The sequence below is a fragment of the Vulpes lagopus genome, chromosome 9 (genome assembly GCF_018345385.1).
Source record: "Vulpes lagopus strain Blue_001 chromosome 9, ASM1834538v1, whole genome shotgun sequence".
NCBI classification, from domain to species: Eukaryota; Metazoa; Chordata; class Mammalia; order Carnivora; family Canidae; genus Vulpes; species Vulpes lagopus.
Genome location: NC_054832.1, coordinates 67,973,430 through 67,995,792, shown reverse-complemented (window position 1 = coordinate 67,995,792; position 22,363 = coordinate 67,973,430).

The following is a 22,363-nucleotide window of genomic DNA, read 5'->3' as shown; positions in this document are numbered from 1 at the left end:
GAAGTCCTCTTCAGATTTTATAAAGCTGTGTGCTTCAGTAAGATCCAATTTTTGTGTTCCTTTTCTTCAGCTAAAAGAATGATGATGATGCCACCATCAGGAATGTAGAACATAAAGTTTTCCATTTTCTATCAGAAAACTCAAAATCTAAATGGTGTAAAAATTGTAAATGCTGAGCAGAAGACATTTAAGCAATTTCCTATAATTCAGTACGTCATTAGAAGTCCTCCCTGCAGTCTTCTCAGATATTCAGACCTGCCAGGAACTAATTAGCTGTTGTGGCTACGGGAAGATGTGGCAACACAATTCAGTATCTGAATGGCTGCAAGGTACTTAATTTGAACAACAGAAGAATCAGAGGGCAGCAGTTAGCAAGTATATCAGCAGATGGGAGTATGCTGCCCAAATGGTTCTTATTCAATTTCAAAAATGAATTGCCTGAAGATTTATTTGGGGATTTTTTTTCAACCTTAAGAGAGACTTACATTGCAAATACCAACAAGGGAAGCTATCACTCTGTGGTCTTGCCGTAGAAAAGCTAATACAGTGTTTCTAGGCAGCAGCAACATGTGAATGAGGATTAATGGTTTAGGACATCAGGGTCTGAACAGCCAGGCTTCCACTAAGCCTGTGTAACTAAAACAAATGACAATACCAGCCCACCTGCAAACAATTATCTTTGAATACCTGGGAAATATATTCCCGATCCATTACCTATTAAGTACCCACACCACTGCTTACCGATTTTGGACACCACCCTGGCTGGTCTCAGCTGACTCCAACTGAACTGCAGCAGTGTCGCACTCCATGACACGTCTTTTAGAACTGCCATGTGTCTCTTGCCAGATCTGCTCTGATTTTCTTCGTATCTTATCTCTGGCTCATTTATGATTTTCTCTGGAGTTTAAGACACCTACAACTTCCTCCTCACCTACGTTGAGTGCTGCCTATAACCTAGTCCAGCTAATCCCAGAAAAGAGATAGGTTGTTGTTGACATGGTCTGTGTGGCTATTTCTTAATCATGGGGGTTCCTGTGTGTTGCTCCAGTCCCAGCTCCAACCACCAGAGAACTGAAAGAGAAAATATTTGCATTGGTTGCCTGCCGCTGCTTAACAAAGTACCACAAAATAGGTGGCTTAAAACAAGGAAAACGTATCCTCCACTGTTCTGGAGGCTAGCTGCTCAATATCAAGGGGTGGCAGGGCCACAATCCCTCCAGAGGCACTAGAGGAGGATCTTTCCCTCTTCTTACCTTCTAGTGATCACTAGCAGTCCACAGCTTTCCTTGACTTGTGCATCATCCCTCCAATTCCTGCCTCTATCTCCACATGTTCACCTTTCCTCTGTGGGAGTGTGTGCGTATGTCTTTGTGTGTCCTCTGTTCTTTGAGGATCCATCTTAATCTAGTATGACCACATATTAACCTAACTGCTTACATCTGCAGAGATCCTATTTTCAAATGAGGTCACATTCCGAGGTTCTACATGGATATAAATATTGGGGGGTGGGAAACTCTTCAACACAATACAACAGCGTTTAGTTTCTTAATTATGTGAACTCTACTATATGTGTCATTTTTTATGGCTCTTTTTTATCACTATTGTTTATAGCGCACTTCTTTCAAGTGAGGCAATTGGATATGTACATGTAACTCATCCTTTCATCTGTGACTCCAAAGTACTTTGGATACATTTGGATTTTCTTGTCTAAAGAAAAACTGTTCATTAGAATTTAAGATTATTTTCTAAATTATGAAACACTTCAAGAGAAGTATGGGAAACAAACACGTATGTAACCATCACTGAAACTAAACACGTATGTAACCATCACTGAAACTAAACAGATGTTGTCAATTTTTTGTTTATTTTTGATGAGTTTTAAAGGAGAAATGGTAAAAATCTTGCTAAGCTTTACCTCTGTCCCTCTGAACCTTCTGTCCCCAAAAGTAACTACCATCTCAAAGCTAGAATAGGTCATTTGCATGCACTTTTGTGCCTCTCTTCAATAAAAATCGTATAAAAGTGTACTGTTATATAAAAATTTATGTCAATTTCATCCTACCATGCCCATTCTTTTGCAACTGTTTTTTTCTGGTTTGTTCTTGGTGTCTACTCTACTCTAGATAAACTAGTTGTATACAGTATCTGCATAAGAATTTTAACAGTTAAATGGAATGCTATCTGGGTGCCTGGGTGGCATAGTTGAATAGCATTCAACTCTTGATTTTGGCTCAGGTCCCTCACCCACCCTCTGCTTCTTCTTACATTCCATTTTGCTCTCTAAGATGAATAAATAAATCTTTAAAAAAATGGAATGCTATTTAGCAGCTAAAGTAATTGTGTAAGATATATAGAATTTAGGCTTTTTTCAGAAAAATTTAAAAAAGAGCAATGTATGTAAAATAATTTCTTAAAAACTTCCACTTTTAAAAGGATTACTTCCTTGATAATATAAAATATTCAATAACTACATTCCAAAAAAACTGGTGCTATCACTATTTTCTCTATAGAACAATATTTCGTTATATATATTCAAATCCTTTAGCTCATGTGTTAAATCCTATACTAAAGTCAGCTAAAGGATGCAGGATTTCAATACTGTGATAAAGGAACATGTAAGTACAACCTCATCCAGCAAAAATAGGAGAACTTTTCAACTTTCAAGAACAGTGCCCATATGCTATAGTTGTGAACAGTAGTCAGATCACTGATGCCTTTAAGAAACTTAACCCCTCTCAGCAGCTTGATTGATATATTAACTTAGTTCTGCAAAGGTTTTAAATAACTCACTGTGTTTGTTTCCAAATTGGCAGCTCCAACTGCTATAGCATCTAAACTGCCATAGGTAGGCAACAATACATTATTTTCATTATTACTTTCAGATTATTAAAGTTATAGTGGTGTAAGAATAATGCATGTGTGCATATTGCTGCTGTCACTAGGTATGCAGTCAATAAAACAGTACTGCACAGTATTTCAACAGAGTAGAGGTCTGATAAGGTAATGGTAGCTTGAAATCTGTTAATGAATAAATATTCTGTAAAACCATACATGAGAAAGCAAGTATGTCAGAGCCTAAGTAGTATGTCCCCCAATCCCAGGGATGAGGCCTAGCAGCCTTCTCCCACTTGCCGGCACAGTCCAGGTATGTTTCACTTAGTACAATGCTCTTCTCTGATAGAACTCATCACAACAGAAATTACAGGGTTATTTGTATAATTACATGATTAAGGCTTTTCTCATCTACCAGATACTCAGCCAAATGAGGTAAGAAACCATGCCCAAAATATCCAAGATGTCATAAAAGAGAATTAAGGTAAATACATTTAACAAAATAATTCAAACGAATGATGTCAATGAATAAGCCTAACAGTTCAGATGATTTTTTATTATTTGCAAAGAGTTTGTTGTTGCATTTTGAGAAATTCTGCAAAAATGGTGAGGACACTTAAAAGAATTACTGACAACCATAATCTTGTCCAGAAATGGCCCATGCATGCACACCTCCTGTTACTTCCCAGTACTGTAACTTTGGCAGACCTCACCCAGAAATCTGGGCATTCTGCCCAGGTGAGCCCATGGATGGCCTCAAGACATCTTATCCCCGTGCAGTGGCCTCTTCCAACCAGTCAGGTTTGACACATGAGAGAGAACCTCCCTGCCATCTAAATCAACCACTTTGTTTAAACAAGAACAAGGCCTCTTTCCCCCTATATCTGAGCCAGCTCTCTCACCTCTTCCAGTTAGATATGATCTTTTTAAAATGATCTTTACTTTTATTTCTATGTCTATTCATAAATTTCATTGTTAGAAGCTATCTCAAACAGTAAGAAAAATGTCTTTGTATAATAATGTACAAATAAAAGAATTTTTCTAAAGTCCTATAACTAGGTATTAGTCAATACTCTAGCCACATACTAAGTAGTTGTACTTGTAATTTTGAATAAAACAATTATGTAAGCAAGTATGAAAAGGAAAACATTTGGTTAGTTTTGTTCTGAAAAACATATCTCAGTGGGAGAAGCACAACATTTGAGAATCTTCACTATTTTTTATTGATGCCAAGCAAGACACTGAAAACGAACACCTATGTGCAAGCTACCATCCACAGGTTTTTCAGAGGTCTGGATATTCTAAATCATTTTTGCCAAACTCTTGTTAATTTAAAGCAATAAAAATTTTTTGGTAAATGTTTAAAGGCTGATTTTACCTTTCTGGTTGAATTTGGATCAAATTTATTACAGAGAAAAATTATATTTTTAAACCAGCTACTTAATTTATACTTTGGTTCAACAAGAACTTGCAACTCTAGTATTTCAGCATATATTAAAATACTTATCGGCATTTAAGGTGGACATTTCCATGCTTTCATAACATTTTTTGTCATGACTCAGATTTATCTGTTGTGAAATTCTTGGTTATAACTGCCTCAGTTATACTTCTATGAGAAAATATGATATATTTGTGTTATATATTCGTGAATATGTGTGTGTGTGTTAGTATAGAGGACTGCTGCTTCAATCTCTGACCTGTGGTGGGGGCCTGGTGATAGAGAAGTAAGAACAACCTTCTAGGCAGTGGGAAGAAAGCAAGGGCAAAGGCCCCAACAAAATGGAGTTTGGCATTTTTGGGAATAAATAGTTTTGTTCTGGTGCAGCAGACACAGGAAAGGTGGTGCAGTCAGAGTACCATGGAAGGTTGTTTCAGCCAAGGTTAGGAATTTAGATTTTAATTGGGAAGCATAATTAGGTTTTAAGTAGTAAAGTGACATGACCTACCTTATCTTTTAAAATGATTGTATTCCTTTTAGCTGGATTATTGTTATTTTGGTAAATAACTTCTTTGCAATCTAGCCAATAAGCATCCCAAAGTCAGGAAGAGGTTTCTGTTCATCTCTGACTCTTCCACTCATGACTGCTTCTGGTGGTTAATTTCTGGTGTCAACTTCACTGGGCCACAGTAGGCCCAGATATTTGGCTAATAGGCATTTCTGGGTGTGACTGTGGAGGTGTTTATGGATGAGACTTACATTTGATTCTGTGGATTGGGTAAAACAGATTGCTCCCCAATGTGGGTGGACCTCATCCAATCCGTGTGGGTGGCCTGAATAGACATAAAAGAATGAGTAAGGAAGAATTCTTTCTGTGTTTGAGCTGAGACATTGCTTTGTTCCTGCCCTTAAACTAGGACTGGAGATCACATCAGCAGCTCTCCTGAGTACGGATTTCTCATTCTCCATAATTGCAGGAGACAATTCCTCATAATTAACCTATATATTGTATACATATACGATATATAATTATATACAATTATATATACTTCATATACTTACAATATATAACATCACATATATTTATCTTGTAAACTATAAAATTTATAAATATATAATAATGCTTTATCTTTATCCATTATATTATTATATATTATATAATATATTACATATTATAATAATAAAATTATATATATCTTCTATGACATTACTGTACATTATCATACAATATCATATTATATATTACTATATTCTATAATTACATATTATATTACACAATAGTATCATATGTAACATATACTATAAATCCCCTATTGTTTTTGCTTCTTTGGAGAACCCTAATACACTACTCAAAACAGAATTATGACCAAGAGTAAACAATACTCGAATGTATGAAAGAATGAAGAATAAATGGATTACTGAATAATTTAATGTAAGAAAAGAAATTTTAATATGAATAGGATTAAAAATGCATATTGTACCAATTTGGGTCACCTCTAAAAACTCAATGGAAATGAATAGGTGTTTACATTAGTGGGCACTTAAGATTTATTGTTGGAGATGCAATTAGTCCCTGAAATTATCCTTCCCCAGAAGTTTGTTTGTTTTCTATTCTTTGCATTAATTTTCTAGTTTTACTTAAGTAATCTCTTGCTGATTAGCATGTATTTAAATAGCCAGGATAATTTGTTAAATTACATCTTTATAGAGAGTTTAAATTACTGTAATTATATATTGTAACATACAATTATAAAATAAATACGTTATAGGAGTAACAATAGATAGGATAGTGGCAATTTAATAAAATATTATAAGCTTGGAATATGAATGCTATTGACTTGAACTCAAATATTATAAAAAATAAAAGCTGCAAAATAATAACTTCTCATTTAACTCTGAATCTGCTGTGCTTTATCTGTTTAAACGTTTTCTAAATGGATACAATGTAATTTAAAAAGATTTTTTAAAAGCCAAATTCTCTTTAAAAAATGAAATCAGTGTGTTAAAATGTTCTCATGCATTCTCAAATATAAATGATAGCCTCAGATATTTTTTTTGGAATTAAGCTGCCTTTAAAAGAAACAAAAGCAAAAATGAACTATTGGGACTTCATCAAGATAAGAAGCTTTTGCACAGCAAAGGGATACAGTCAACAAAACTAAAAGACAACCTACAGAATGGGAGAAGATATTTGCAAATGACCAATCAGATAAAGGGCTAGTTTCCAAGATCTATAAAGAAGTTATTAAACTCAACAGCAAAGAAACAAACAATCCAATCATGAAATGGGCAAAAGACATGAAGAGAAATCTCACAGAGGAAGACATGGACATGGCCAACATACACATGAGAAAATGCTCCACATCACTGGTCATCAGGGAAATAAAATCAAAACCACAATGAGATCCCACCTCACACCAGTGAGAATGGGGAAAATTAACAAGGCAGGAAACCACAAATGTTGGAGAGGATGCGGAGAAAAGGGAACCCTCTTGCACTGTTGGTGGGAATGTGAACTGGTGCAGCCACTCTGGAAAACTGTGTGGAGGTTCCTCAAAGAGTTAAAAATAGACCTCACCTACGACCCAGCAATTGCACTGCTGGGGATTTACCCCAAAGATTCAGATGCAATGAAACGCCGGGACACCTGCACCCCGATGTTTCTAGCAGCAATGTCCACAATAGCCAAACTGTGGAAGGAGCCTCGGTGTCCATCGAAAGATGAATGGATAAAGAAGCTGTGGTTTATGTATACAATGGAATATTCCTCAGCAATTAGAAACGACAAATACCCACCATTTGCTTCGACGTGGATGGAACTGGAGGGTATTATGCTGAATGAAATAAGTCAATCGGAGAAGGACAAACAGTGTATGTTCTCATTCATTTGGGGAATATAAATAATAGTGAAAGGGAATATAAGGGAAGGGAGAAGAAATGTGTGGGAAATATCAGAAAGGGAGACAGAACACGAAGACTCCTAACTCTGGGAAACAAACTAGAGGTGGTGGAAGGGGAGGAGGGCGGGGGGTGGGGGTGAATGGGTGACGGGCACTGAGGGGGGCACTTGATGGGATGAGCACTGGGTGTTATTCTGTATGTTGCTAAATTGAACACCAATAAAAATTAATTTAAAAGAAAAGGAATTAAGCTGCTTTTAAATTTATTTATTTATTTATTTATTTATTTATTTAATGTATATTTTTTAATTGGTTTCGATTTGCCAACATATACTATAACACTCAGTGCTCATCCTGTCAAGTGTCCCCCTCAGTGTCTGTCACCCAGTCATCCCATTCCCCTACCGACCTCCCCTTCCACTGCCCCTTATTCATTTCCCAGAGTTAGGAGTCTCAAGTTTTGTCACCCTCTATGATTTTTCCCACTGATTTTCCCTCCTTTCCCCTATAATCCCTTTCACTATTTTTTTTATATACCCCATATGAGTGAAACCATATAATGACTGTCCTCCAGTTGACTTACTACACTCAGCATAATACCCTCCAGTTCCATCCATGTTGAAGTAATTGGTGGGTGTTCATCATTTCTAATGGCTGAGTAATATTCCATTGTATACATAAACCACATCTTCTTTATCCATTCATCTTGCAATGGACACCGAGGCTCCTTCCACAGTTTGGCTATTGTGGACATTGCTGCTAGAAACATCGGGATGCAGGTGTCCTGGCGTCTCACTGCATCTGTATCTTTGGGGTAAATCCCAGCAGTGCAATTGCTGGGTCGTAGGGCAGGTCTATTTTTAACTCTTTGAGGAACCTCCACACAGTTTTCCAGAGTGGCTGCACCAGTTCACATTCCCACCAACAGTGCAAGAGGGTTCCCTTTTCTCCGCATCCTCTCCAACATTTGTTGTTTCCTGCCTTGTCAATTTTCCCCATTCTCATTGGTGTGAGGTGGGATCTCATTGTGGTTTTCATTTGTATTTCCCTGATGGCCAGTGAGGCGGAGCATTTTCTCATGTGTTTGTTGGCCATGTCTATGTCTTCCTCTGTGAAATTTCTATTCATGCCTTCTGCTCATTTCATGATTGGATTGTTTCTTTGCTGTTGAGTTTAATAACTTCTTTATAGATCTTGGATACTAGCCCTTTATCTGATATGTCGTTTGCAAATATCTTCCCCCTTCTATAGGTTGTCTTTAAGTTTTGTTGACTGTTTCTTTTGCTGTGTAGAAACTTTTTATCTTAAGTTCCAATAGTTCATGTTTGCTTTTGTTTCTTTTGCCTTCGTGGATGTATCTTGCAAAAAGTTACGTAGCCAAGTTCAAAAAGGGTGTTGCCTGTGTTCTCCTCTAGGATTTTGATGGATTCTTGTCTCACACTTAATCTTTCATCCATTTTGAGTTTATCTTTGTGTATGGTGTAAGAGAATGGTCTAGTTTCATTCTGCATGTGGCTGTCCAATTTTCCCAGCACCATTTATTAAAGAGACTGTCCTTTTCCAGTGAATACTCTTTCCTGCTTTGTCTAATATTAGTTGCCCATAGAGTTGAGGGCCCATTTCTGGGTTCTCTATTCTGTTTCATTGATCTATGTGTCTTTTTTTGTGCCAGTACCACACTGTCTTGATGATCACAGCTTTGTAGTATAATTTGAAATCCGGCATTGTGATGCCCCCAGCTCTGGTTTTCTTTTTCAATATTCCCCTGGCTATTTGGGGTCTTTTCTGATTCCATATAAATCTTAGGATTATTTGTTCCAAATCTGTGAAGAAAGTCTATGGTATTTTGATAGGGATTGCATTGAATGTGTACATTGCCCTGGGTAACATTGACATTTTCACAATATTAATTCTGCCAATCCATGAGCATGGAATATTTTTCCATCTCTTTGTCTTCCTCAATTTCTTTCAGAGTGTTCTGTAGTTTTTAAGGTACAGATACTTTATCTCTTTGGTTAGGTTTATTCCTAGGTATCTTATGCTTTTGGGTGCAATTGTAAGTGGGATTGACTCTTTAATTTCTCTTTCTTCGGTCTCATTGTTAGTGTATAGAAATGCCACTGATTTCTGGGCATTGATTTTGTATCCTGCCACACTGCCGAATTGCTGTATGAGTTCTAGCAATCTTGGGGTGCAGTCTTTTGGGTTTTCTATGTACAGTATCATGTCATTTGTGAAGAGGGAGAGTTTGACTTCTTGCCAGTTTGAAGGCCTTTTCTTTTTGTTGCCTGATTGCTGAGGCTAGGACTTCCAGTACTGTGTTGAATAGCCCTGGTGAGAGTGGACCATCCCTGTTATGTTCCTGATCTTAGGGGAAAGGTTCCCAGTGTCTCCCCATTGAGAATGATATTTGCTGTGGGCTTTTCATAGATGGCTTTTAAGATGCTGAAGAATGTTCCCTCTATCCCTACACTCTCAAGAGTTTTGATCAGGAATGGATGCTGTATTTTGTCAAATGTTTTCTCTGCATCCATTGAGATGATCATATGGTTCTTGTTTTTTCTCTTGTTGATGTGATCTATCACGTTGATTATTTTATGAGTGTTGACCCAAACTTGCATCCCTGGGATAAATCTCACTTGGTCATTGTGAGTAATTTTCTTAATGTACTGTTGGATCCTATTGGCTAGTATCTTGTTGAGAATTTTTGCATCTGTGTTCATCAGGGATATTGGTCTCTAATTCTCCTTTTTGGTGAGATCTTTTCTGGTTTTGGAATTAAAGTGATGCTGGCCTCATAATGTGAGTCTGGAAGTATTCTGTCCCTGTATCCTTCAGAACAGCTTTAGTAGAATAGGTATTATTTCTTCTTTAAACATTTGATGGAATTACCCTGGGAAGGCATCTGGCCCTGGACTTTTGTGTCTTGGGAGGTTTCTGATGACCGCTCCAATTTCCTCCCTGGTTATTAGCCTGTTCAGGTTTTCTATTTCTTCCTGTTCCAGTTTTGATAATTTTTAGTTTTTCAGAAATGAATCCATTTCTTCTGGATTCCCTAATTTTTTGGCATATAGCTACTCATAATACGTTTTTAAAATCGTTTGTATTTCCTTGGTATTGGCTGTGATCTCTCCTCTTTCACTCATGATTTTATTAATTTGAACCTTTTCTCTTGTTTTTAATAAGACTAATGGTTTATCTATCTTATTAATTCTTTCAAAGAACCAACTCCTGGTTTTGTTGATCTGTTCTATAGTTCTGGTCTCTATTTCATTGACTTCTGCCTGAATCTTTATTATCTCTCCTCTTCTGCTTGTTGTAGGTTTTATTTGCTGTTCTTTCTCCAAGAAAGAACTCTCTTCCTTTATGTGCAAGGTTAGCTTGTGTATTTGAGTTTTTTTTCCAATTTTTTGAGAGATGCTTGTATTGCAATGTATTTCCCTCTCAGGACTGCTTTTGCTGTATCTCAAAGATTTTGAACGGTTGTATATTCATTTTCATTAGTTTCCATGAATCTTTTTAATTCCTCACTAATTTCCTGATTGACCCTTTCATCTTTTAGTAGGACACTCTTTAACCTCCATGTGTTTGAGTTTCTTCAAAATTTCTTCTTGTGATTAAGTTCTAGTTTCAAAGCATTGCGGCCTGAAAATATGCAGGGGGCAATCCCAATCTTTTAATATCAGTTGAGACTGATCTGTGACCCCTATGTGGTCTATTCTGGATAAAGTCCATGTGCACTAGAGAAGAATGTGTATTCAGTTGCATTCGGATGGAAAGTTCTGTAAATATCTGTGAAATCCATCTGGTCCAGTGTATCATTTAGAGCCCTTCTTTCTTTGGTAATGTTGTCCTTAAAAATCTGTCATTTGCAGAAGGTGCCATGTTGAAGTCTCCTACTATTAGCGTATTATTATCTAGGTACGTCTTTGATTATTGATATACTTGGCAGCTCCCACATTAGAGGCATAAATATTCATGATTGTTAGGTCTTCTTGTTGGATAGACCCTTTAAATATGATATAGTGTTCCTCTTCATCTCTTACTACAGTCCTTGGGATAAACTTTATCTGATATGAGGTTTGCTACTCCAGCTTTCTTTTGAAGACCATTTGAATGGTAAATGGTTCTCCAACCTTTCATTATCAGGCTATAGGTGTCCTTAGGTCTAAAATGAGTCTCTTGTAAACAGCAAATAGATTGGTCTTGCTTTTTCATCCAGTCCTATACTCTGCGTCTTTTGATGGGATCATTTAGCCCATTCACATTCAGAGTAACTATTGAAAGATATGAATTTAGTGTCATTGTAATATCTATTCAGTCCCCGTTTTTGTGGATTATTTCTTTGGGCTTCCTCTTTCTTTTACAGGGTCCCGTTAGTATTTCTTGCAGAATTGGTCTGGTGGTCACATATTCTTTCCGTTTCTGCCTATCTTGGAAGCTCTTATCTCTCCTATTCTGAATGAGAGCCTTGCTGGATATAGTATTCTTGGCTCTATGTCCTTTTCATTTAGGACCCTGAATATATCCTGCCAGCCCTTTCTGGCCTGCCAGGTCTCTGTGGAGAGGTCTACTGTTAATCTAATATTTCTCCCCATATAAGTTAGGGATCTATTGTCTCTTGCTGCTTTAAGGATTTTCTCTTTATGTTTGGAATTTGCAAGTTTCACTATTAAATGTCAATGTCTTGAATGGTTTTTATTGCTTTTTTGGGGGGGATCTCTCTATCTCCTGGATCTGAATGCCTCTTTCCCTCCCCAAGTTAGGGAAGTTCTCAGCTATGATTTGTTCAAATATGTTTTCTGGCACTCTGTCCCTTCGGCGCCTTCTGGAACCCCAATTATACGTAGATTCTTCCTTCTAAGGCTATCATTTAGTTCCCTTAACCTTTCTTCATGGTTTTTTAATTATTTTTTATTTTTAGCTTAGATTCCTTCCTTGCCATCAACTTCTATGTTCTTCCTTTATGTTGCTCACTTTTTCTTCCATCTCATTAACCCTTGTCCTTAGGACCTCCAGTTTGGATTGCATCTCATGTAATTGATTTTTTATTTTGGCCTGATTAGATCTAAATTCTGCAGTCATGAAGTCTCTTGAATCTTTTGTGCTTTTTCCGGAGCCACCAGTAGCTTCATGATTGTGCTTCTGAAATTGCTTGCCGACATCGAACTGTGATCCATATTCTGTAACACTGTGGCAGAGAGTACTGTTTTTGATTCTTTCTTTTGTGGAGAGTTTTTCCTTTTAGTCATTTTGCTCAGTGCAGAGTGGCTGTATGAGCCGACTGAGTCAAAAATATCAACCAGGAACTAAGTAAATTTCACCCTACATGATTCTGACAAGGTCAGAGACCAGAAAATGAAAACAAAGATCAGAATGAAATAAAACAAGAGGACCACTACAGTGAAAAAAAAAAATTTAAACAAAGTATTAAAAACTAAAAGGCCAAGAAAAAAAAAGAAAAAAGAAAACAAGAAGAGAAAAAAGCAAAGGTAAAGAGGGGGCAAAAAAAGAGAGAGAACAAAAAAAGGGGGTGGGCTGGGAGATGGGGGTGGTGAAGAAGTTGTAGTGGAGGGAGAATGTAGTCTACCTGAGGCGTCCTACAGGGTGATCCTCTTGTTTCTGAGTGTATTAAGTTCTGTATGTTAGAAGATCCTCAGTCCCAAGTTTATATAAACCAGAAATACTTGTAGAGAGCCCCACCATTGACCACCAAAACATAAACAGGATAAAAGAGGGGGGCAGAATGGGAATGAAGAGAGAACATAATCTCACAGAATGAACCAGCACAGTATACCACTTGGTTCTGGGTGCATGCTGTCATGTTTTAGAAGGTATTAACTTCTGCCATTGTAGAACAAAATGAGTGCAGGATCCTGGCTGTGTCTGATCGGCGCCCTGGGATCCGGGGCCTGCGCTGCTGGAATCATGCTCCCGGGGCCACAGCTTCCGAAGGCAGCAGGGCGCAGCCCCCTCCGCCCGGAGCCCCCACCCGACCCGCTTCTCCCCGAGGCCCCGCCGGGCGCGCTCCAGCCCTTTGCTGAGCTCCGCCTGCGGTGTGCAGCGCGCTCTCCCCGGGGCGCCCCTTCCCCGGTTAGTGACCCCGGGAGGCTGGAGGCTCCGCTGCCCCTCCTGCGGTTCTGCCGAGTTCCCAGCTGAGCATTTTCCCTCTGGGAAGAATCTGGTGTGGATTTTTTAAAGTTCCTGCTTCTCTGGGGCTGGGCTTTCCTGTCCCAGGGGCTCTCACTGTGGGCTTAGCCCCTCTCCTGGGGGGGGCGCAGGGGGCTCTCCAACTTATTTTTTTCCACCTTCCTACCTCTTTAGAAGTGAAAACCCTTCTCTCTGTAGCATCCCAGCTGTTCTGTCTTTACACATCAGGTCGAATTCATAGGTGATCAGAATGTTTTGAAATTATCTAGGTAAGTTGGTGGGGCCAGATGAGTGAGGACCCCTACTCCTCTGCCATCTTCTGCTTTTTTTCAGCCTCAGATATTTTTGCAAAGTTTAATTCTCACTGTGCTATATAGTTTTAGGGCAGATAATTCACAAATATATCTCTGTTACCATGTGGCACATTTAGGCATGTAAACTGTTGTCAAATGCATTTTCCAATGATGGCTTCATCCCATGATCTTCTGCATGTGTCCTGGCCACTCCCCATCAAGAGGTAGAATCTATTCTTCTTTCCTCTTGCATCTGGTTGGGCCTGTGACTGCTTGGACCAAAAGAAAATGGAGGAGATTGTGCTGTGCATCAGAAAAGAACACTGACCTTTCTCTGCTTGGCAACTTCTGCCTCCTGTGTTTTGGAATGTTCAACCTTAGAATCTATTCTCTTAGAGTTATTTCCTCCTTAGTACTTTGTTTCAAAAGATTTTATTTATTTATTCATGAGAGACAGAGAGAGAGAGAGAGGCAGAGACATCAGCAGAGGGAGAAGCAGGCTCCATACAGGGAGCCTGATGTGGGACTTGATTACAGGACACCAGGATCATGACCTGAGCCAAATGCAGACACGTAACCACTGAGCCACCCACCCTTCCTCCATAGTACTTATGATTGCCTTACAGATTACATATTTAATCAAATATATATTTATTTAATGTTTGGCTGCCTTCAGAAGAATGTAAGCTGCTTTTCACTGCCAAATCCCTGGTACATGACAAGGTACTCACTAAATATTTGTAGAATCAATAAATAATGCCTGGAAGGTAAAAACCCCACCTGGCCTAAAATCATGCCTAGTCTGAAGGATCAGGATCAGTAGAGGCTTCTGGCCCAGACAGAAGCCCTGGGTTCTTGCAGAAGAAACCAATGATGATAGATGAGAGTAAGACCCTAGGAAACCAACTACCTTTCCAAGGCCAGAGTCAGAATCCAATTTCCTTTCTTTTACATTCAACAGTGAGAAGGAGCTAAGTCCCAGAAGGGATTTATTTTTCTATTTAGCCTGATATCCACAAAATCCTGACAGATATAGGCAATGGTATATTAATTAGAGGTAGGAATTGGTGAGTTTCTAAAAAATGCAAACTTAACTACACTGCTAACTTAAGTTCACCAACATTAATGTAACAAGCTCTACTTTTTAACAAGGATACAACATAAAAATACTTTTTATATATAAGGGAAAAGCAAGCTTCCATTTTGGGTGACAGAGTAATTAGGATCAGACTTACTTTCCTCCCATAAACAACTATCAAACTCTGCTAAATATATGAAGCAACTAGTTTCCCCATTGGACAGCAGGCAGCACAGGACTTTGATTCATAAAGAAGAAAACATGAGGTAAGTACTACATTGACTCTCCTCTCCACCTGTGTGGAGAGTGCTATGTAGATACCAGTGTAGGAAGACAGAAAACGGAGAAAAATGGCTCCACCAACCTCGTGGGACAGAGCTGTGAGTTTATGAAATATAAGTATTGGGTGTAAGGAGGAAGGAGTTGTATCCTTTTTATGACCCAGCCTGGGAGTCACTGGTATTTCTGCCATAGTCAGAGGCCCACTCAGATTTTAGGGAAGGGAACTTAGGACCTATCTCTTGGTGGGAGAAATGCTAATGGCACATCAAAGGAAGAGCTGGTAAGATGGGAAGATTGTTGTGGCCATACAATTTGCCATAATAGTAATAGTTACCAAGAAATGAACTAAGCATTTTGTCTCAGATCTGGGTCCCCAGGAAATTTTACATAAAAATCAAGGAACACTTAGTATTTGCTGTATTTGGGACACCGATTTCTGCTTTAGAGTTCATGTAGGTCACTGACAGAAAACTAAGAGAATGGATAGAACTTCTCTTCCACAGTCCAGGGTGCCCTATGTGAGTAGGGCCAACAGTGCACACTCAAAACGTTGGAAAGGCTGTAGGTCTTCATATAAACTGACAAGTCTTAGCCTTCACTCTCCTCTCCAGCAGCTGCACAAATTAGACTCTTGTGTTTCAAGATGAAACTGAATGTAGCTAATGCTGCTGCTAACATCAGTACCATCTTAGCCGGCCTTTCCTTATTGTATAACCACTCATTACTATGATCTTCTTCCTTTTTTTTTTTTTTTTCTATGAACTTGGTTCTACTTTATCAACAGGATTACATTTCCTTCTGTATATCTTTGCCTTTGGACACAACCATTACCTGAATGGCAAGATTCTTTGCTTGCATTGGGATTGTCATTTGTTCTCTTTAATCATTATACTTAACCTTCAATGACAATTCCCTTTAATAATTATATTTAATCTTCAAAGAATTGCATTTTTCATATCCTTAGAGAAAAGATGTGTGAAAGGAAAAGTGCTAGCATTACTTAAGTCAAAGAGGGCTTTGTTAATTCATTTGTGCACACCTTCCAATATAATTTACCTTCTCCTAGATATAGGGCAGAAAGTATAGATATAATATCATGAAGCTATTAGTTTAATATTTAAATGGTAATATGATGATATATGAAGGGAACCATAGCAGAGGACATAATACTTGGATTTTAGTTTGGCACCTAGTAGCTCTAGGTAGGTCACACCATCTCCCTGAGCCCCTAATTATTAATATGTAATATACATATATCAGACCAGATAGTTTCTAATGTGAGCATTTCTAATGCCAAACTTCAGAATACCCTAATTGTTTTAGCAGTATCATCAGTCTGTTTCAATTTTATGTGACTTCAAAGACTATATATATATATTTTTTTTCAGCAAATAGATTTCTTCAATTTGTATGATTTTCCATGAAAATGTAACTTTTGCTCTGATTGTCATAGATTTTGATTTAGCTGTACTTTATCAGGAATGTATTAATATACAAAGTGGTGATCTGTGGGCTAAATCCCCCCCCCACTTCCTGTTTTTGTCAATAAAACTTTATTGGGAGCAAACAAAACCTTTTGTTATGTATTGTCTATGGCTGTTTTTGTGCTACAAATGGCAGAGATGAGTGGTGGAGACAGAAAGCATAGTGCTACAAAGCCTAAAATCTTTCTGGCCCTTTACCAAATACATTTGCGAGTCCTTATTTTAGGACAAAGGAAGTCAAACCCAAAAATGAAAGTCAGAGTATTCATATATTCTCATCCTTAACTGAAGTACGTCTGGTGGAATGTAGGTACTTCAAGAGGATTCTCAAAACCTTATGATGTTCTTAAACAAAAAAGTAATTTTACATTTAAATTTAAGCCAGTACACATTTTTAATGTATGTAGTAGTAATGGTAATGAGTATGGTGCCTTGGGATGCAAAATAAGTTTGAGCCCAACTAAAATGGCTCTTTCTGTTGACTTAATGAGGTTATCCAGGCAATTTATCACATCATATTTCCTATGCCCCTGCTAATCCATATATTAGTCTTTTATAAGTAGCAAAACCAATCTAGGACTTTCATTACCCATTAATACCATCATTGGCTCAAATTAATCACAATGACAAAAACAAACAAAGAAAAGAACATTCTGCAAATTGAGGACAGATACTTTATTGCTTTGGTTACTTTGATTCATTAACAAAGTGACTTTACAAATTAAATGAAATTTTTAGAGTCCAGGTTACTACATTATTCTAATATATCATTTCATAGCTTCAGTTTTTTATTTGAAAGATCATGACATTCTCTAAGAGCTACCAAATTGTACTAGAGAAGGAAGAAGGGTGAGACATAAGTATAACTGAAGTACTGTAAATTAGATACCCAAAGCAGGATATAACTGCTACATGAAAATAACACATAGACATAAAACTCACCAGAAATCCAAATGCAATGAATATTGAAATGAAAATTATATTATTTTTATGTTCTAGAGATCCTGTTTTAAGAGACTGTGATACTCACTCATTTCCTTTTTTAGATGCACTTAGCCAAAGTCATGTGAGTGCATTATGGACATGTGGCAGTCCCAGCATGGAAGGACTGCATAGACAGTGATGATAACTTTACTTGTGGTCCATGCAGAAAATGAATAACCTTAATATAGCTCATTAGACATTTGGATAAACACAAGTTTAGTTCATTCTGACAACACAGCAAGACACAACATCATCAAGAATTAAATGCGCTTAGAGGTGGGGAGTAATGCGAAGGTAATTTTCTCCCTTAAACTATAAATGTATTTTCTAGGTGTTTTTAGTACTTGAAAATTACTCCTGCAGAGAACATAATCTGCCACTCCAAATAATTTGCATGTGACCTGAATGATGGAAAATGAAAGGAACATTAATATGTATCAAAGTTTGTTACTTTATAACTAAATGTACACAAGAAAGCAGGACTGTAAGCTATAGCTAACGTAAATGGGCAATTCTAACCTAAAAGCTATAACATAAGGCTGTATGTGCAAAATAGATCATTCTGACGGTCTTAAGTGCTCCATGGGCTTTAAATATTTTATACCTTCCCTATATTTGTTAATGTTTCCAGTCAAACACAGTTATAAATTGAAATATAGCAGGTTGACTAGGGCTTGGTTCAGGATATTGGGCATGTATTTAATGGACGATGGATAAAGTAAGTTTAATTTCTAAACTTGGTTTTCATGCACCTATTTTTCCAATATCCTTTCTTTTTTAAATTTGAATGCTTTGTTTTGTTCAAAAGGAACCCACCCTTGTTATGGAAATTTAAACACAAAAGAAAAAAATGAAATATATAAAGTAGAAAATAAACCATCCCTTTGATTATGTACTCTTCTCTCAACCAGGAAACCAACTGTTAATTTGTTTTTATATGCATACAGTAATATAAATATAAACATAAATATATGTGTGTACTATGTAAAGAAATGCATATACACATATCTATTTTTTAAATAACAAATATTATTTTTAGAGCAGTCTTAGCCTCACAGCAAAACTGAGCAGAAAGTAGAGACTTTCCATATATGCATTGCCTCTCCCATTATCAATATTCTCCACCAGAGTGATACATTTGTGACAACTGATAAATCTACATTGACACATCATTATTATCCTAAGTCCATATTTTACATTAAGCTTCACTTTTGGTGTTATACAGTCTACAGATTTGGACAAATGTATAATTTCCTAGCCCCTAACAACCAGAAATTTTTTACTGTCTGCACAGGTTTGCCTTTCCAGAATGCCATATAATTGGAATTTTACAATATGTAGCTTTATAGATTGGTCTCTTTCTATCAGTAATACACATTTAAGGTTCCTTCGTGTTTTTTCATGGTTTGATAGCTCACTTCTTTTTAAAATCAAATAATATTCCATTGTTTGGATGTACCAAAGCAGTATCTATATTTTTTAAAGTGCTTGGACTATAAATTCTATTGTGGAAATTGCTTTATTTCATTTTATTATCTCTTTATTTAATTTATTATATAACTATCTGTGTTAGGGCCAAAGGATCGTTTATACATTCAAATAAAATTAGACTTATATCAAAGTCACAAATGGGTTAAAAGCCCTTTTAACCCAGTTTAATCTAATACTTTCCACTTACATAACCATAATCGAATTATCAGAACTAAGAAATTAACATTAGTATGATGCTATTAATTAGGTTATAGGCATTATTCACATTTATTCCATTTTTCCTCTAATGTTTTTTTTTTCTGTTCCTGGATCTAATCCAAGATCCTAGAATGCATTAAACTGTTCTGTTAGTCTCTTCCAATCTGTTACAGTCCTCATTCTTTCCTTGTCTTTCATGACCTTGACACTTTTTGTGTGACTGGTCACTTATTTTATAGAATTTTTCTCAATTTAGATTTGTCTGATATTTTCTCATAATTAGACTGAGGGCTTTATATTTTGTCAAGAAAACCACAGAAATAATGTTTGCCCTTCTTGGTACATGATGTGGCATGACTTATTACTATATGTATTAACCTTAGTCACTTGAATAAAGAGATGTATGCTAGGTTTCCCCACTATAAAATGACTATTTTTCCCTTCATAACTAATAAATATATTGGAGAAATATTTTAAGGCAATGCTAATATCCTATTTCTCTATAAATTTTCACCCATGAATTTCAGCATCCATTTGTGAAGCTTGCCTATAAAAATGATTACTGTAGTATCTCCCTCATTTTTGTATTTTGTGTTTTAATATTTTGCTCATTTCTTCCAGATTAATTGGAACTCTTTAGTAAAGAAGAACTGTCCCATCTCTGCTATTCATCCACCCATCCATCCATCATCTATGAACTCATGGATATTTGATTCTATGGGTCAGAATCCATTACTATCATTACTTATCTTATTGGTCAGTTTTTCCAGCTTTGGCCAATGCTTGGTCCTTTAGATAGACTCTGTACTTTTGGCTTGTCCCTGTGCTTCAAGTACTTCCTTATTTTTTGGCATCATAAAATGTTCTAGGCCTATCTTATATTTTCCCTGCTCCAGTCCTGGAATCAACCAGTTCTCCAAGTAGCCCAGGTCCCTTTTATTGGACAGTTGTATTAGAAACCAAGATCTAGACAATAATATACTCATTCAACAGGAATTGCTCATAGACCTCTCAGTGAACAAAGCAAGGAAATATATGCACGTATGGTAATCTTTTTGTGCATGTGCACACACGTGTATATATGCATGTATATGTACATATATACACTTATGGACATATGCATACATATGTGTATATGTGTGTGTATATTTGAATCAAAGGTATTAATATTATCTCACAATTGTGTGTGTATAACCATGAGTTAATATTGATACCTCTGATTTAAATACCACAAAGTTCCTTCTAGATTCCTTTTCTTTACCTTATTTCTAACTACTTTGTTAGTAAGAAATCTGGCTCTTGTTATCTGCTACATATATATTCACTTATTTGTTTCATGCTAGTAAACACATAAAGTGCTTACAGAGCTAACACACTTGCAAGAAAGAGATATACTAACTCAACTACAGTATTTCTGCATAGGTTGTTTGTTGTCCTTGTTACTGTTTGTGGTTTTTTGGGGGTTTTTTGTTTTGTTTTGTTTTAGCCTCACAGAACTCCACTAAAATACTGTTTTCCAAAGTAGGTTAGTTCTTTTCTTTTCCATACTCTTCAATGTGATTATGATATTTGTTTGTAATATATCTGAATTAAATTGTTATTATTTGTACTTCATTTTGGATTCCTTCATATCCTATTTGATTTAATTAATCTATTAATTTATGTACATATTCATATTTGGAGGTATGTGAAACGTTATGTTTCTAATGATTAAGCTTTACCAAAAAAAAGTTCTGAAAAGCATAACTCCCTTTTCATTTCTACTAATCCATTTCATTCTCTTCTTTCCCACTCAACCCCTTAGGCAACCATTTTCTCTTTAGTTTCTGCTTTATCCTCCAGCATTTTCTTGGACAGATGACCTAATATTTGAATATTTTCTGATATACTCATTTCTCCTATATGAAGGGCAATATAGCCTTTCAGTCAACTATTTCCTCTCTACAACCTTGTTTCGTATACCCATAGTGCTGCTTTTTCCAGAATATCATGTAAATTGAACCATATAACATGTAGCCTTTTAGGTATGACTTCTTTCATTTAGCAAAAAGCATTTGAGATTAATCAATTCTGTTGCATGAATCAACAGTTTACCTTTTTTATTGTTAAAGTGTCCCACTCAATAGGTATACTGCATTTTGTTTATTCATTCATTTGTTGAAAGACATAGGGTTGTTTCCATTTTTTTACTGACTACAAATAAAAATGTTATATAAATACTGGATACAGGCTTTTGTGTGAACTGAAAATTTCAATTCACTTGGGTAAATACCTAAGAGTAGGTTTGCTGGATTGAATTGTATCTTGAATTTTTTTCAAAAATTGCCCAAGCATCTTCCAAAGTGGCTTTACTAATTTGTATAGCCTCCAGCAATGAGTGAGAAAACTTATATGTTAATAATACTGTCTTCCGATCCATAAACATGGACTATCTTTTCATTTGTTTAGATTTTTAAATGTTTTCATCAATGTTTCATAGTTTTGAGCGCAGAGATTCTGACATATTTTATCATTATATGTAAGTACTTCATTTTATTTTGGTACTTATTTAAAAAATATTTTTAAGTAAATTTCATTTTTAAAGTAAAATTCATTTTTTAAATAAAAAATTTTAAGTAAAATTCCATTTTTCATTGTTGGTATGAGGAATAAAATTGCCTTGTTTGGGTTTTTTTTTCTTGACATACAAAACATTGAATATATTTAATGTATACAACTTGATGCATTTGGACATTGTATACACTCAATATACTATCACATAATCAAAATCATAAACTTACCTATCAATTCCAAGTTTCCTTTTTCTCTCCTTTACAGATTTTTTTTAGTTCAATTTATTTAAGCAAAACAAAACTAAAAAAAAGTTAACCCATTTCTCCCAACCCTATTGCCTCACTCTGGCAATCACCAATCTGTTCTCTGTATGTAAGTGCTCATTTATATTTATATTATATATATAAGTATTTTTTTAGATTCCACATGGAAGGGAGATTATATGGTATTTGTATTTGTTTGATTTATTTCACTTAGAACAATCTCCTCAAGGTCCTATGGCTGAAAAAAAAAAAAATATATATATATATATAAACTTCTTTATTCATTCATCCATCAATGGACACTTAGGTTATTTTCATATCTTGGCTTTTGTAAAAATATTGTAGTGAACTTGGGGCACATACGACTTTTCCAATTAGAGTTTTTCTTTTTGTCTGATAAATACCCAGAAGTGGAAC